Raw genomic sequence first — 15,765 nt, 5'->3', positions numbered from 1 at the left:
CACGTGCCCTTCATTTCTCTAAACACCCTTCATTCTTTTTCCCTGGGCTGAGCGGACGCAGCAAGTCATGAGAGAGACAGGAAGTAATTGCGTTGATGATTTTAAGCCTCAGCTAAACTCAGCATCACTTATCTCCCACACACCGACTTACCTTTTCTTGGCATCACTTTGCTGCAGATATGCCTATATCTCACAGAGAGAATCAGTAGTGACCGGTATATCATGCCGCTTCTTTTGCAGTCTCTTCTTCACACACACACACACACACACACACCAACATCTTCTGTCCGCTTCATTCGCTCTTCCTCTTGTCTCACACACGCACTGTCTTGCTCTCACACTGAGTTGCATTCCCTCCTACCTCTCCTCCTTTCCTCCCCTACTTACTGTCTTGACAGAAGCCTCTATCAGTCAGCTTCTTTCACTCTGTGGCTCAGCATCGGAGGTGCACTTGTGGAAGATGAGGAGAAAATGAAGCGAACAGTCTTGATAGTCGAGATGCTGAGAGGAAGAAGCTGGAGGTGATCAAGAGATTGCCTTGTTTCAGAAGATTTTTTTTTGGAGATGCTACATCCGTTACTCTCACTCAGTGAAAGTGTTCGTCTGAAACTGAGCCTGCCGTCATCCCCGTCAGAAAGCGGCGTCAGATGGAGAAGTGCGACGGCGGTGAGGAAGGGAAAGTCGAATGATTCATTGTACTGGATGACAGCCTCCCCTCCTGCTCTATCTGCCCTGTCACCCCCACTGTCCCGCTTGTTGGGTCTTTCCCTCTGTCCCCACGCGTTCCCCTGCGCGCACTGTGCCTCCTCGCTGACTGGCGGATGAAGGGAAGCTGATGCCAGAGTTTATTGTGGAGCTCGGGCTACTGCCAGCTCCACTCGGCTGTGCTACTGGGCTGTGCGGAGGAGGGGCCCGCTGCGTTAAAGGAACAGTGTAGTGCTGAGCAGTCCCTCCCATCGTCTCATTCCTCCCTGTGCTGTCGTCTCTGCTCTGGTGTCCATACACAACCACCTCACTATTCGCTGTCACAGTTCTATTGAGGGTGCTTGCTTAAATCAAGATGAAGTTCTGTGTTGCTGCGAGATGAGCATGGCGACAGTGTCTCTAAAACTCCCTCACTGTTACATCTGTACAAATTAAGCAGACTTGCTTTTTGGTGACCTCATAAAAAGACAAAAATAGGACACTTATTCCTGTTCCCTTGTCCTTCTTAGTGTATGTTAGGTATGCACATTGCACATCAAATTTTCATACACAACATCACCACCGGCAATTGCCCAAATCTGTGGCAACTCCTTTAAAAAATCAACTGCAATTGCTTATTTAATGACCATGAATGCATGTTTCCACGGACTACCACTGCAAAGCCAGAGATTCAGTGATTTCATAACATATTTGTTCTGTGAAATGAGAAGTATATTTCCTTTCCAAGTTATATGGATCCTCTGCCTCAGTACATTTGTTCTGGGCTTTTAGAATGCACATTTAACTTGAATGATCTTGCACTGATATGACCTCACTAATCAATTAACAAAATATATATAAAAAATGTAGCATCATACTGTGCATATGAATATCCCTATAATCCCATTGTGCTTTTGTCTGGTGTTCATCACATGTTAAGCATGCTGTCTTCTGTTGTGTGCAGTGTGGAGACTGCAGATGGGATGCTGTGCCACATGGCTTGTGCAGCAGTGCAGAGCCAGGAAGCTCCTCGGTAAATACACTTTGCAAGAAACAGGTGTCCTTGAACACATTACTCTGCAGCTTTCTCTCTTTTTCCATAAAGCATGGCAACATTTAGCAGCATATTTAAATCATTATTTATTTTTTGACACCGCAAAAAGCCTTTTGGGGACGATCATGATTTATTTAATAGATCTGTCTCGTGGGAATTGAGATTGTGCATTAAATGACCTGTGGCTGAAGAGACCCAGGTGCAAAGCACAGATAGCAATGTGTCAGTGATGCCTTCACTGGAAACGACTTGGATTATAGCCCTGTAAAATATTTTTTTAATGCTAAAGCCATCCAGACTAGGGATTTATACTTGGATCTGGGGGTATTCAGAGATTATTTTTCCTATTATACAATTTTCTGTAGAGCACAAGCCGTGCAGATGCATGCATGCCACTTCTGAACACACGTGTCTTCTCAGAGAGAGTTGAGTTGTACTCAAAGCAGTTTGACATGATCATTTTTAACAAATCACTATAAATCCAGTTTTTTTTTTCTCTCAATAAACTCTGCTATTGGTTTTCTGATCCTGCACATCCTGATCTGTGTACTATAGGCTGTTGGTAAGGCTAAATCTACGATTATGCCACCTACAATATACTGAACTCAAGCTAAAATTTAATATTAAAAAAGGTATTGTTTTCTTATGTTGAAAAATGAATATAGGCTATATTGTCAGAAAAAAATGCATACCTGTTGTTACTGTGTTTAGAGAAATTACTTTCCCTTTTCTTTTTCTCCTTAACCAAACAGAGACTATTTATTTTGTCCTTTTGGTATTTGACATACTGCAAGAGATGTTCTACGTCAGCCCGAAAAGATTATAATTAGTGTATTACAGCCTCAAAATGTCATATACAGTTAATGCGAATATGAGCAAATACTTCTTACACAATACATCATTCTAACTTCTGCATTAATTAGCTCCCATTCAGTCAGTCTTCAATACCCCTAATTCTCATTTCTGCATAAAAATATCAATGGATCTCCCACAAGATCCACAGATGCAAAATGCAAATTCTCACTTTAAAACCATGTTCCCCATCTAATAATCTTATGGATCTGTCTAACCTGTCTAACCTGCCTTAAATCCAGCAATTTTCCACAAAAAAGGCACATTTAAGTGACATGCGTCCTGCATGTGTTCATCTCAAATGGCCATGATGTGAATATATTGTATCAGTTGTCATCCGATTCTGCTTTGTCTCGTGTCTTATCAGTGGTTAGTGTAATCCATGCTGCTACTCTTCTACTGGCCATTATGTGGCACTGTCATGCAATTCTGACATACCATTGCATTAACAGAAAAAGATTATCCATGGACTCACTTTTGAAAGCCTGTATGCATATTTTATAATTGCAATGAGGAGCCAGTGTGAAAGTGTGACACAGACTTTTATCACTGACTTCATTTAGACATGATTTATTTAAAACTATCCATACTGTACTCTAGGGCTGCACAATTTTGACAACAAACCTAATTGTGATTTTTCTGACAAATATTGTGCTTGCGATTTCATTTGCGATTTTTGTATTTCATGCATTTAAATTTTTGTTTCATACATTTAAATTAAAATTTTGTTTCATACATTTCAATTTAATACATTTCAATTTTTGTATTTCATACATTTCAATTTTTGTATTTCATACATTTCAATTTTTGTATTTCATACATTTAAATACATAAACTGCTAAAATTATGAGTGAAGGAAGTGTTACTTTCAGATTTTAGTCAAACAGCATATACTTGCTCAAATGTTCCCACATTAGAACAATACACAAATATATGGTTTTATGTGGACAGTTCCCTCTTCAGGAGGAGTTTCCCGGACATTCAGAGTACCTCTGGGGGACAGCCACGTGATTAGAATAAGTCACATAGCGTCTCTGTAAACACTTAAGAATCTGCTTTATGGAAACTCAAACTTTTATCTGTTGAAGCTGAACCACTTCGCAAGACTCGATAATTGTTATTCGTGAACATCTATCACTCAAATGCCAGAGACAGAAGAAAAAAGAAAAAAAACCTAAGCCTCTTGAGGTGAGGTTATTGTAGTAGTAAAAACCTTGATTGCGATTCGATATTGATAAACCTTGGAGCCCTACTTCACTCTGATTGTTTCCTTTGATTGCACACAGTGGATTTTAGGCACTGATAATGCCACAACAGAATTTTGCCTTTCATTGAAATGGATTGATCCAGTTCAGTCGGCATCTGGCATATTTAGTATTGATGACCAAGTGTGGAAATGTTGGCCTGCTTTTCATTGTGCCCTTGTTTTGCACACAGACAAGGATCAGCAGACGCTTGTCGGAGTCCAGCCTTGAGACCAACGTCACTACTGCATTGACCCTTTGATATTTCCTCTACATTGGCCGTGTGTTTGCATGTTGGAATTTCTCTCTGTTAGCAGTCATATACCTTGCAGAAGAGCAGGGGGTGTCTCGAACCATAACACCCCGTGACGGATCACTGCTTTTGCACAATGAAATGAAGCTTAAGTGTTTGATTGATTTCTCATTTACTTTCTTTAGCAGAGATGGGAGTACAGTGGGAGCAGCAGGTCTCATGACCACACAGGTCAGCGTTCATTTGAAAGAGTGGCTCTTTGTCATATTCAGAACATACTTTGAGCTGGAATGACTCAGTGGTCCTCTGCCAATTTATTATAGAGCTATGTAAACCGCCATCATTTAAAGAATAACATGGAGGGTGAAAGAATGAATACGCAAAGGAGAGCTGTACTTCATGTGCTCTCTGCTTTAGAGAAAATTAATGGTATTAATTAAGGTACAACAGTTTTTTCTGAGGTGGCTTTATTCTTGAGAGTTGAGGGTGACTGGAGTCGGTCCTTGTGGCCCTAAAAGTGTGAATGGAGCATAATTCATTGCACATTCATTCGCTGTGGGCCTTTTGGATTTGCCATCATTCAGACATAGGTGTTTGCATGATGTCATTCATAAGAAAAACAGTTTGGTAAAAATGATTAATAACAATAAATTATTATGTGTATATTAGGGCTGAAAGTTATATCGTATCGATATCGAGATATGAACATTCAAGATATTAATATCAAAAAAGCAACGATATAAACGATATAGATATATAGATATATATATATATTTTGTATTATGTTTTTAAGTTTCTGAAAAATGCTTAGTTTTCACCTATCCTATAGTTACATCGCATCATATCGATATCGAGCGATGAATATCGAGATATGAAATTTTGTCCATATCGTTCAGCCCTAGTGTATATATATATATATATATATATATATATATATATATATATATATATATATATATATATATATATATATATATATATATATTCTTTTTTTAAATATTTAATTCATATTTTGTCGTGAATACAAATGAAAGTGTGGTACTCAAGTGAAACGTTTTTGCACCATTGAAAGCAACTGACTGTGGTTATAGAAGCATTATAGAATAATGACTGTGCAGTATTTATTTGCCACAGAGGAGAATGGCCTATATCCCACTGCACAAGGTAATTGCGCATTAGATAAGAGCTGTGCATATGAAATCTGATGAAGCATGCAGCGATGAGGTTGTATGTATGTTAGCCAGAGGGAAATCACTCTGACTGGAAGTCATTAGTATGTAATGAATGACCATAATACAATAATCAAGCCACTGGACAGCCATATATAAGGTTATAGTTCATTCATTAGACTGTGAAGGTAAAAAAGGAACCACTTAACAGCTAATATGCATGTGGAAGGAAATTAAACCCAGTATAAAATACAGTAGGTATAAATAGGTGGTATGTGACAGCAGAAAGCGAGTGAAATGTATAGGTCTACGTTTAAAGGGAACCCTCAGGGTTGTATTAAAAACCCATAGTTGCTATATATCTATATAATTATGTATATATGTGTGTGCGTGTATGTGTTTGTGTATGTGTGTATATATATACAGTGCCTCTCGAAAGTATTCATATACCTTGAACTTTTGCACATTTTGTCATGTTTACAACCCTAAACATAAAGATTTTATTTTGATTTTTTTACTGAACGTTCACACACAAGTAACAGACAACTGTGAAGTGAAAGCAAAATGATACATGATTCTGTTATTTTTCAAAAAATAGAAAAGTGAAAAGTGGGGCGTGCATAAGTATTCATACAGCATTTTCTGAGTGCATTAAATTGCCTTTAGAACATTCCTCATGACTCCAGAATGTTCACTCCTTGGCCTAACGGTTAAATAGAGGCCACCTGTGTGTAATCTACTGTCAGTATAATTACAGCTGTTCTTTTAGGCCCTCAGACCTATGGTCGGAGTGTATTGGTCACTAAACAACATCACGAAGGTCAAGGAACACCAGAGAGGTCAGGGATAAAGTTCTGTAGAGGTGTAAAGCAGCGTTAAGTTATACAAAGATTTCCCAAGATTTAAACGTCTCCCAGAGCACTGTTCAATCCATCATTCAGAAATGGAAAGAGTAAAGCACAACTGCCAACTTACCAAGACGTGATCGTCCACCTAGAATATTAGACCGAACAAGGAGAGCACTGGTGAGAAATACAACCAAGTGCCCCAAGATAACTCTGGAGGAGCTGTGAAGTCCTGCCGCTGAGCTGGGGGAATCTGTACATGGGACAACTATAAGTTGCACTCTACACAAATCTGGCCTTCATGGACGAGTGGCAAGAAGAAAGCCATTATTGAAAGGAGGCCATAAGAAATCCCGTTTGAAGTTTGCTAGAAGTCATATGGAGGACACAGCTCCATGTGGAAGAAGGAGCTTTGGTCAGATGAGACAAAAATTGAACTATTTGGCCCAACGTTATGTATGGAGCAAACCTGACACTGCGGGTCCTGAGGGCACCATCCCCAGTGTCAAATATGGTGGGGGGAGCATCATGCTGTGGGGCTGCTTTTCCTCAGCAGGGACTGGGGAGATTGTAAGAATAGTTGTGAAGATGGATGGAGCCAAATACAGAGACATTTTGGAGGAAAACCTGCTGGAGTCAGCAAGAGAACTGAGGCTGGGGCAGAGATTCACCTTAAGCAGGACAATGACTCTAAACACAAAGATAAATCTACAATGGAATGGTTCAATAAAAACATATTAATGTGTTAGAATGGCCCAGTCAAAGTCCTGACCTAAATCCTATTGAAAATCTGTGAAAAGATCTGAAAACTGCTGTTCACAAACGTTCTCCTTCAAATCTGACAGAGCTGGAGTTGTTTTGTAAAGAGGACTAGGCTAAAATTTCAGTTTCTAGATGTGCTAATCTTGTAGAGTCAGATCCCAAATGACTTGTGCTGTTATTGGAGCAAAAGGGGGTTCCACAAAGTATTCATTCATGCTGTATGAATACTTATGCACACCCCACTTTTCGGTTTTCTATTTTTTGAAAAATAACAGATTCATGTATCATTTAGCTTTCACTTCACAGTTGTCTGTTACTTGTGTGTGAACGGAAAACAGAAAACAGAAAAAATCAAAATAAAATGTTTATATTTAGGGTTGTAAACATGACAAAATGTGCAAAAGTTCAAGGTGTATGAATACTTTCGAGAGGCACTGTATATATATATATATACATATATATATACATATATATATATATATATATATATATATATATATATATATATATATATATATATATATATATTTCCTTCCACATGCATATTAGCTGTATATATATATATATACACTGCTCACAAAAACTTAGGGCACACTCAAAAAACACATCCTAAATGTCAATCAATTCGATTTTTCGGATGAAAATCTTTATTCATTGTGTAGGGCAATGTGTTGAGAACAAAATAACATAAGAATGATAAATGGAAATCAAATTCTCAGCCCCTGGAGGTCTGGATCCAAAATTATAGTCAAAATCAAAGTGACAACTCAGGTCACTGGTTGATCCAAATTCTGTAGAAATTCCTCCAAACGAGTCTGTATCATCCTCAGTAGTGCGTGTGGCCTCCACGTGCCTGAATACACTCCCTACAACGCCTGGGCATGCTCCTGATGAGACCATGGATGTCCTCCTGAGGGATCCCCTCCCAGACCTGGATTAGAGCATCAGTCAGCTCCTAGACAGTCTGTGGTGCGACGTGGCGTTGATGGATGGACCGAGACATGATGTCCCAGATGTGCTCTATTGGATTTAAGTCTGGGGAACGGGCAGGCCAGTCCATAACATCAATAACTTCATCATGCAGGAACTGCTGACACACTCTTGCCACATGTGGCCTGGCATTATCAGGCATCAGAAGGAACCCAGGGCCCACAGCACCAGCATATGGTCTTACAATAGGTCTGAGGATCTCATCCCGGTCCCCAGTGCCAGTCAGGGAACCTCTGGCTAGCACATGGAGGGCTGTGCGGCCCTCCAATGAAATGCCTCCCCAGACCTTCACTGACCCACCATCAAACCGGTCATGCTGGATGATGTTGCATCAGCAGAACGTTCTCCAGGGCGTCTCCAGACTCTGTCACGTCTGTCACATGTGCTCAGGGTGAACCTGTTCTCATCCGTGAAGAGCACAGGGCACCATTGGCCAATCTGCCAATCGCTGTGTTCTCGGGCAAATGCCAATCGGGCTGCACGGTGTTGGGCAGTAAGCACCGGCCCAACCTGTGGACGTCGGGCCCTCATACCACCCTCATGGAGTCGGTTTCTGACCGTTTGAGTACCAACATGCACATTTGTGGCCCTCTGGAGGTCATTTTGTAGGGCTCGGGCAGTGCTTCTCCTGTTTCTCCGTGCACAAATGAGCAGATAGCGGTCCTGCTGCTGGGTTGTTGACCTCAGTCGGCCCCCCCCAGGTCTCCTGGTGTACTGGCCTGTCTCCTGGTATCTCCTCCATGCTCTGGACCTTCTTGCCACAGCACGAATGGAAGTGCCATTTTGGATGAGCATCACTCCCTGAGCAACTTCTGTGGGTTGTAGATGCTCCTCAGTGGTGAGAACACTGGACAAATGCAAAAGTGTTCCAAAAATACGGTACAAAGGATGAAGACAGGGAAATGGTCTGTGGTCACCACCTGCAAAACCATTCCTCTTTTGGAGTGATCTTGCTAATTGCCTCTCATTTCCACCTGTTGTCTGTTTAATTTCCACAACACCAGGTGAAATTGATTCACAATAAGCGTGGCTTCCTAACTGGACAGTCTGATTTGACTGACTTGGAGTTACATGCTGTTTTATGAGTGTGCCCTAAGTTTTTGTGAGCAGTGTGTGTATATATATATATATATATACATATATATATGTATATATATATTATATATATATATATATATATAATATATATATATATATATATATATATATATATATATATATACATATATATATACACATATATATATATATACACTGCTCACAAAAACTTAGGGCACACTCAAAAAACACAATGTAACTCCAAGTCAGTCAAATTTCCGGGATATCAGACTGTCCAGTTAGGAAGCCACGCTTATTGTGAATCAATTTCACTTGGTTTCTTAAATGGTCTCTTTTCGTCTTTACTTCAGCTCCATGTAGATGTTCTCGTGTGTTTTGTAGCAACTTAGCGAGTAGCTACAGCGTTTTCATTGTTCCGTTGCAGCTCATTTTCGCTCAATATGGACATGCTGTATCTCTTTAATTTGGATTTTCTGAGGACTTTTTAGTCGCTGGGTTCCTTTTTCAGATGAATAAACCCCTGGGCATAAAACGGCGTCAGAATGGCCAAAACTGCTAGCCGCGAGTTAGCAACATTAGCCTGTATCTTGTAAACACTGCAGAATCCACACTGCAGCACTAACAACATTAAGCTCTGGTTAAATCCAGCATAGACTCTGATTTAGCGCAGTCTGTAGTAAAGTCAGCTCTAGGTGGAATATTGTATTTCCACCAAAGAATTCTCCAGTTTGTTGCTATTTTCTCTCCTCAGCTGAGAGGTGTGCCTCGTAGGTACGCGCTGGCCGCACGTCAAATGGTATCGTTTCTGGTATCGGGACCTCATGAATGAGTACGAGTATGAGTACAAGCATGTGGTATCGGCCCGATACCCGATACTGGTATCGGTATCGGTGCATCCCTAATAAGTACATCAAGGACAAGGCTCCAACAGATGACGTGCTCAGTGAATGTCTGAGACAATGGGAATCAGAAGATGAGGTGCTGGAGGTTCCGTCTTGGGAGGACAAGCCCCTACACGGGATGTACCACCGAAAAATAACTGAAGTGGCAGATATCAAGAAATCCTACCAATGGCTAGACAGAGATGGACTAAAGGACAGCACAGAGGCACTCATCAGGCCTTGAGCACCAGAGCAATAGAGGCCCAGATCTATCACACCAGACAAGACCCCAGGTGTAGACTGTACAAAGAGCCGATGAGACAATCCAGCACATAACTGCAGGGTGTAAGATGCTGGCAGGGAACGTTTACATGGAGCGCCATATCCAACTGGCTGGTATAGTGCACAGGAACATCTGTGCAGAGTATGGGCTGGAAACCCCAAGGTCAAAGTGGGAAACACCTCCAAAGGTGGTAGAGGTGGTATGATTGAGCCAAGATCCTGTGGGACTTTCAAATACAGACGGACAGAATGGTAATGGCGAACCAACCGGACATTGTGGTGGTTCATCAAAGAGCAGAGGAAAGCCGGCATAGCAATACCAAGCCACTTCAACATCAGGAAAAAGGAACACGAGAAGCTAGAGAAATACCAGGGGCTCAGAGAAGAGCTGGAGAAAACCTGGAGGGTGAAGGCATCAGTGGTGCCCGTGGTCATTGGGGAACTCGGGGCAGTGACCCCCAAACTGGAGGAGTGGCTCCAGCAGATCCCAGGAAATACATCAGACATCTCGGTCCAAAGTGCAGTTCTAGGAACAGCAAAGATACTGCGCAGAACCCTCAAGCTCCCAGGCCTGGTAGAGGTAGAGGATCCGAGCTTGGAGGAAAGAGAGACCGCCAGTGGAGGGTGAGGAAGAGTTTTTTTTTATTTTTATATATATATTTAAAAAATAATAATAATGTGCTCCTTTAGGCTGTGACCCTCTCCCCTTTCTTCAGGGCAACACTTTGGATTGAACAAATAAAATACTGAAACTATTAAAGTTGCGTATTGCCCCCTAAAATAGATGTTTTTCAAATTAAACTATTTAAAAGGAAATATTTGATCTTACAACTTTGAACACAAAAACAAATGGGAAAGTTTTCACTGATGAAGAATGATGTCACTGGAGTAAAGGAAACAAAGCAGGAGATAAATAAGTTATATTTAAGATAAACTTGAAATGAACACGATATTTGAACGAGACGCTGCGCGATCTGAGGACCAGTCTCGCTCTTCTCTGCATTTTCAATATTGTGATTTTATTTTATTGATTTTTTTTTTTACATCCATCCATCCATTTATTACTGCTTTATCCGGGGCCAGGTCACGGAGGCAGCAGTCTCAGCAGACATGCCCAAACTTCCCGATCCACGCACACCTCCTCCAGCTGTTCTGGGGGGACCCTATGGCGACACCAGGCCAGCTCGGAGACATAGTCCCACCAGCATGCCCTGGGTCTTCCACGATGCCTTGTCCCAATGGGATATGCCTGGAACACCGCATCTAGGAGGCATCCGAAACAGATGCCGTAGTCACCTCAGCTGGTTCCTTTTGACATGAAGGAGCAGCGACTCTACTCCGAGCTCCTCCCGGGTAACTGAGCTTCTCACCTAATCTCAAAGGGAGCGCCCAACCACCCTGTGAAGCTGCGAAGGAAGCTCTTTTTGTTTGTGTTTCTTCTTCTTCTTCTTTTTTTTAACAAATCAAATAATATTAAAACTATTGCAGCGCTTTGAGGCTTTAATTTGGTTTGAAATGGTCCAAAATGGTTCTTTTGATGTTGAAGGCTGCAGACCCCTGCTTTAACCCTTCGGTTAACCATTCAGGGTGAGTCCCATCTACTGTAGTAACCAGCCACTGCGCATGACTGTTGCGTGCTGCCACCTTCTCCCATATGCCTTTCCAGTTCTGTTCAATTTCCAGCCTTGGTGGGTCTGCTCTGCTATTGTTACCCATACTACGGCAAGGGGGAGCCAGGACACCAGGTTAGGGGGAGTTAACACAAACTCCCCCTCCGGACATTGGGTACAAAGCCCCAATAAGCATAATCACTCTGAATGAGGCAATGACTGACCTGAAAATACGATTATGGCAAAAATGTCCATCAGACAACGCTGAGGCCAATTCCAGAGGCTAAGTAAAGAAGCATCAGAAAGTCTCCTAGAACTGTGAATGCAGCTCTGAGAGCGATTCCTACATCAACCATCACTGAAACCAATGAGCTGATCAACTCAGCAGCAGTGATCCGAGAGGCGCTTGACTATTGAAGAGCAATCATCTGGCTACCCAAGAGGTATAGCCAGATGCCCATACCTGAAGCCTTGGAAGCTGCCATACAAAGACGCCAAGCTTTGGCCAGCCGCCTAAAACGGTACTCGAGAGACAATGAAGCCAGACGAATAAATTGGCTGTTTTCAACTCAACCAGCGAAAGTGTATGCTCAATGGCAGGGTAGCAACAGCAGAGCAGACCGCCAAAGCTGGAAACTGAACAGTACTGGAAAGGCATATGGAAGAAAGAGGATACACATAACAGTGATGCACTGTGGCTGGTGGCTCTGAGAGAAGAAGAAGAAGAAGAAGATCTTTATTTATATAGCGCCTTTCACAGACATATAGTCACAAAGCGCTTTACATGAGACAATTGTACATTCACTCCACACTCGGTGGTGGTAAACTACGTTTGTAGCTTCAGTTTCCCCTGGGGGAGACTGTCAGAGGCGCTTTCGCGACTGCACACGTCTGCGCCAACGGACCCTCTGACCACCACCATACATTCACTCACACCATTCATCCTGGCCTATTGTGCATGTTTTTAGTGGTAGGGGAAACCGGAGTACCCGGAGGAAACCTACGCAGACACGGGGAGAACATGCAAACTCCACACAGAAAGGCCCGTCCAGGTGGGAATCGAACCCGGACCTTCTAGCTGTGAAGCGAGAGCACTAACCGCTGCGCTACCGTGCCGCCCAGAGGACCACATCCACCCTGAACAGAATCCAGTCACCATCACAGTGGCAGACATCCAAGAAGGAATCTCAGATATGAAAAACTGGACAGCATCAGGTCCTAACATGATACACACCTACTGGCTTAAGAAACCCACAGCACTCCATGAGTGCTTGACAGCACAAATTAACCAGCTGCTGAGATGGGATTGACCCTGAATGGTTAACCGAAGGGCGCACAATCCTGATCCTGAAGGATCCCTAGAAGGATACATAACCTGCCTCTCCACAATGTGGAAGCTCAACTGATGAGTTACTTAAAAACTTTTTGTGTTATCTTTCAAATTCTTTGAAGAATCAAAAAATCCGCCAGGGTGCGTAAACTTCTGAGCACAATTGTGTATATGCTGAGTGAGTGAGCGACGCTGATGTCCGCCTGTCATGTGTCATGTGTTTCCGTATACTAGTATGAGCGTTCCCGGAGGTTTTTGTTTGGGGGCGGAGGCACCGCTGCTTTGGTTTGCATTGTTGATACATCCTTTACTGAACAAGTCCCACGTAAAAAGGCAGTTTAATCCATACGCCTATTGTCGATCAGTTAATATGTGTTTGAGTGAGTGAACCAGGGTGCAATTGAAGGCCCTGACTGAAACCCCACAGCCCGCCACTGGTTTTGAACAATTCGTTCACGAATCGCAACATCACTACATGGTTCAGGTATCAGTTAATCATGCTTCTTTAAATTTGGCACTGGTGACTTGAATCAGATATTTATGCATCCCATAGAAAGAAACGGAGAGGAGGAGGAGAAGAAGAGAGGGCCGTAAACAACAGTTACTTACAAGTGAAAATATGAATATGAAAATGTTCTATGATCAAGGGTCTGAATTATTTAGCATGACCCTGATGCATACTGTCACTCTTGTCTCTTAGCCTGGGGCTGGCCAAGTCCCCTGCTCAATGCTGCACAGTCACATATGTGGAACGAGACACAGCTAGAAAAAAAAAACTATTTTGGTAGCATCTTCTTCAAATTATAGTGTGAGTATGTAGCCTGGCTAACACCAGACTAAAATCACAAGTGATATTTAGTCTGGGGACCACCAATTCATTTTCTCGTAGGAGAGGTGTGGTTTACGATCGTCCATACTCGTTTATTTTTGCTTCCTGCTTTGAGAGGGTGCAGTCGTGTCTCTGCTTGCTTATGCTGCTTGCCTCTTTATTCGCTTTTTTAATCACTCTTTTTTGGCACATGTCACACGGATATGATTTTATTCTCTTCTTCTAAGTGAGCCAAGACTTTTTAAATCATTTTTAATCATTTTATGCCTTTTATTTTTTACAACTCATCTGGACCAGCGACGACAGTCTTATCAACATGGCTGCGGGAGTAACGCAAACATCTTCTTGTGAAAGCTGTCGGATTTATCAACAAGAAATTCTTTTGCTGCGGGACAAAATTCTCGCCTTTGAGATGGATAAAGGACTTAATGACACGCTCCCTATGGAACACGGTAAGAAGACTGGAAAAACTGATACTTGCAACCTAAAGCTAGACGATACCGTAACGTTCCCGAAACTAAACAGACAACTTGGCGCCAGGCCAAAGCAAAGAAAACGTGCTAGCAAAAATAAACCTGGAATAAAGTTAACAAACAGATTTTCACCTCTCTCAGAAGATGAGTATAACAAACGGAGAAAATCAGAGAGAGACAGAGAAAAAGAAGTCAAAACAAAGCTCGAGAGGAAAAGTGTGGCAAGTGTCAAGGCCAGAGATATCCTGGTGCTTGGAGACGGAGCCATATCTAATATAAACAATGACAGGATTACTACAAGCAGTTATCCCAGCGCCACAGTTTCTGACATCATAGATGTTCTAAACAAGGAAATCACAAATAACCCTGGGATTGACAAACTTATCATACATGTTGGTGCTGTGGACATAAGAAACGAAGAGTCTGAAGCCCTGAAAGAAAAGTTCAAAACACTTTTTGAGAGACTTGATTGTCTGGATAAAGAGGCAATACAAATGTTCATCAGTGGACCCATCCCAAACATCGACGGAAGAATAAACAAATTCTCCCGGCTGTTTCAGTTGAATACATGGCTGTCCAATGTCTGTGAGTCGAGAGGATTGTATTTCATAGAGAACTTTAATCTGTTCTGGCAACGTGATGACCTGTTTAGAGGAAATGGGCCTCACTTGAGCAGAGGTGGAGTGAGACGACTGACGGAAAATCTCCTCCACGCTCTGCAAAATCAGTGGAGGCCTGAGCTACAAGGGGGAGCCGAAAGGAGCATGAGAAGAGCTCCTGGCTCAGCAGCAAAGGGCTCAACTGCACCACCAATAAATGATACAGTCACAGCTGCGTCATCTGCATCTGCCATAAAGGACTCAGCTGCAGGAAAGGTTTCAGCCATAGCAGCACCACCTGCACCTACGGACTTAGCCACAGTTAAGGATTCAGCCACAGCAGCACCATCTGCACCTATGGAATCAGCCACAGTTAAGGATTCAGCCACAGCAGCACCATCTGCACCGGTGGACTCCGCTGCAGTTAAGGATTTAGCTGCACCAGCACCACCCGCATCTCCAGAAAGCGTTTCAACAATAGCAGTATCACCACCTGCATCTCCGGGGAAAAGCTCAGCTTCAGCACCACCTGCACCTTTATTAAATTTATTAAATGATTCAGCCGAAGGAGCACTTTCACCTACTCCACCACAGGCCTTGAGCCCGACTACTACATCTACACCCTCCAGAGACTTTTCTGAATTGTTCCCATCCTCAGAGTCACCTATGGGATTTTCCAACCATCTTGAAAACTTGACGTCAAGACCAAGGCTTTCATGCCCAAAGAAGCATCCACAAACCAAGGTCTCCCCAGCTCGGCCCCCACCACCGGCGCCCACAGCTGTTATCTCCAGCAGCTTCACTGCTGCTGTCTAGGACATTAGGGGCCTCTGCGTTGCTACCATACAT

At 42.5% G+C, this 15,765-nt stretch overlaps 1 protein-coding gene across 2 annotated transcripts in view; it reads right to left on the bottom strand.

The window, feature by feature from the left end:
• Positions 1-905, bottom strand: part of insyn1 (inhibitory synaptic factor 1) — a 30,221-nt gene extending 29,316 nt beyond the window's left edge. The window contains exon 1 of one of the 2 annotated variants that reach the window (XM_079555583.1): positions 388-905. The gene's annotated coding sequence lies outside the window, so the exon portion shown is untranslated. Of the gene's footprint in view, positions 1-151; positions 297-387 lie in introns of those variants that run through there. The other variant, XM_079555584.1, reaches the window with a different exon arrangement.
• Positions 906-15,765: the final 14,860 nt, after the last annotated feature.

This window comes from Gobius niger (genome assembly GCF_951799975.1).
Source record: "Gobius niger genome assembly, chromosome: 4".
Lineage (NCBI taxonomy): Eukaryota > Metazoa > Chordata > Actinopteri > Gobiiformes > Gobiidae > Gobius > Gobius niger.
Note: the sequence above shows the minus strand (reverse complement) of the source record. Positions and strands in the feature narration are given on the sequence as shown.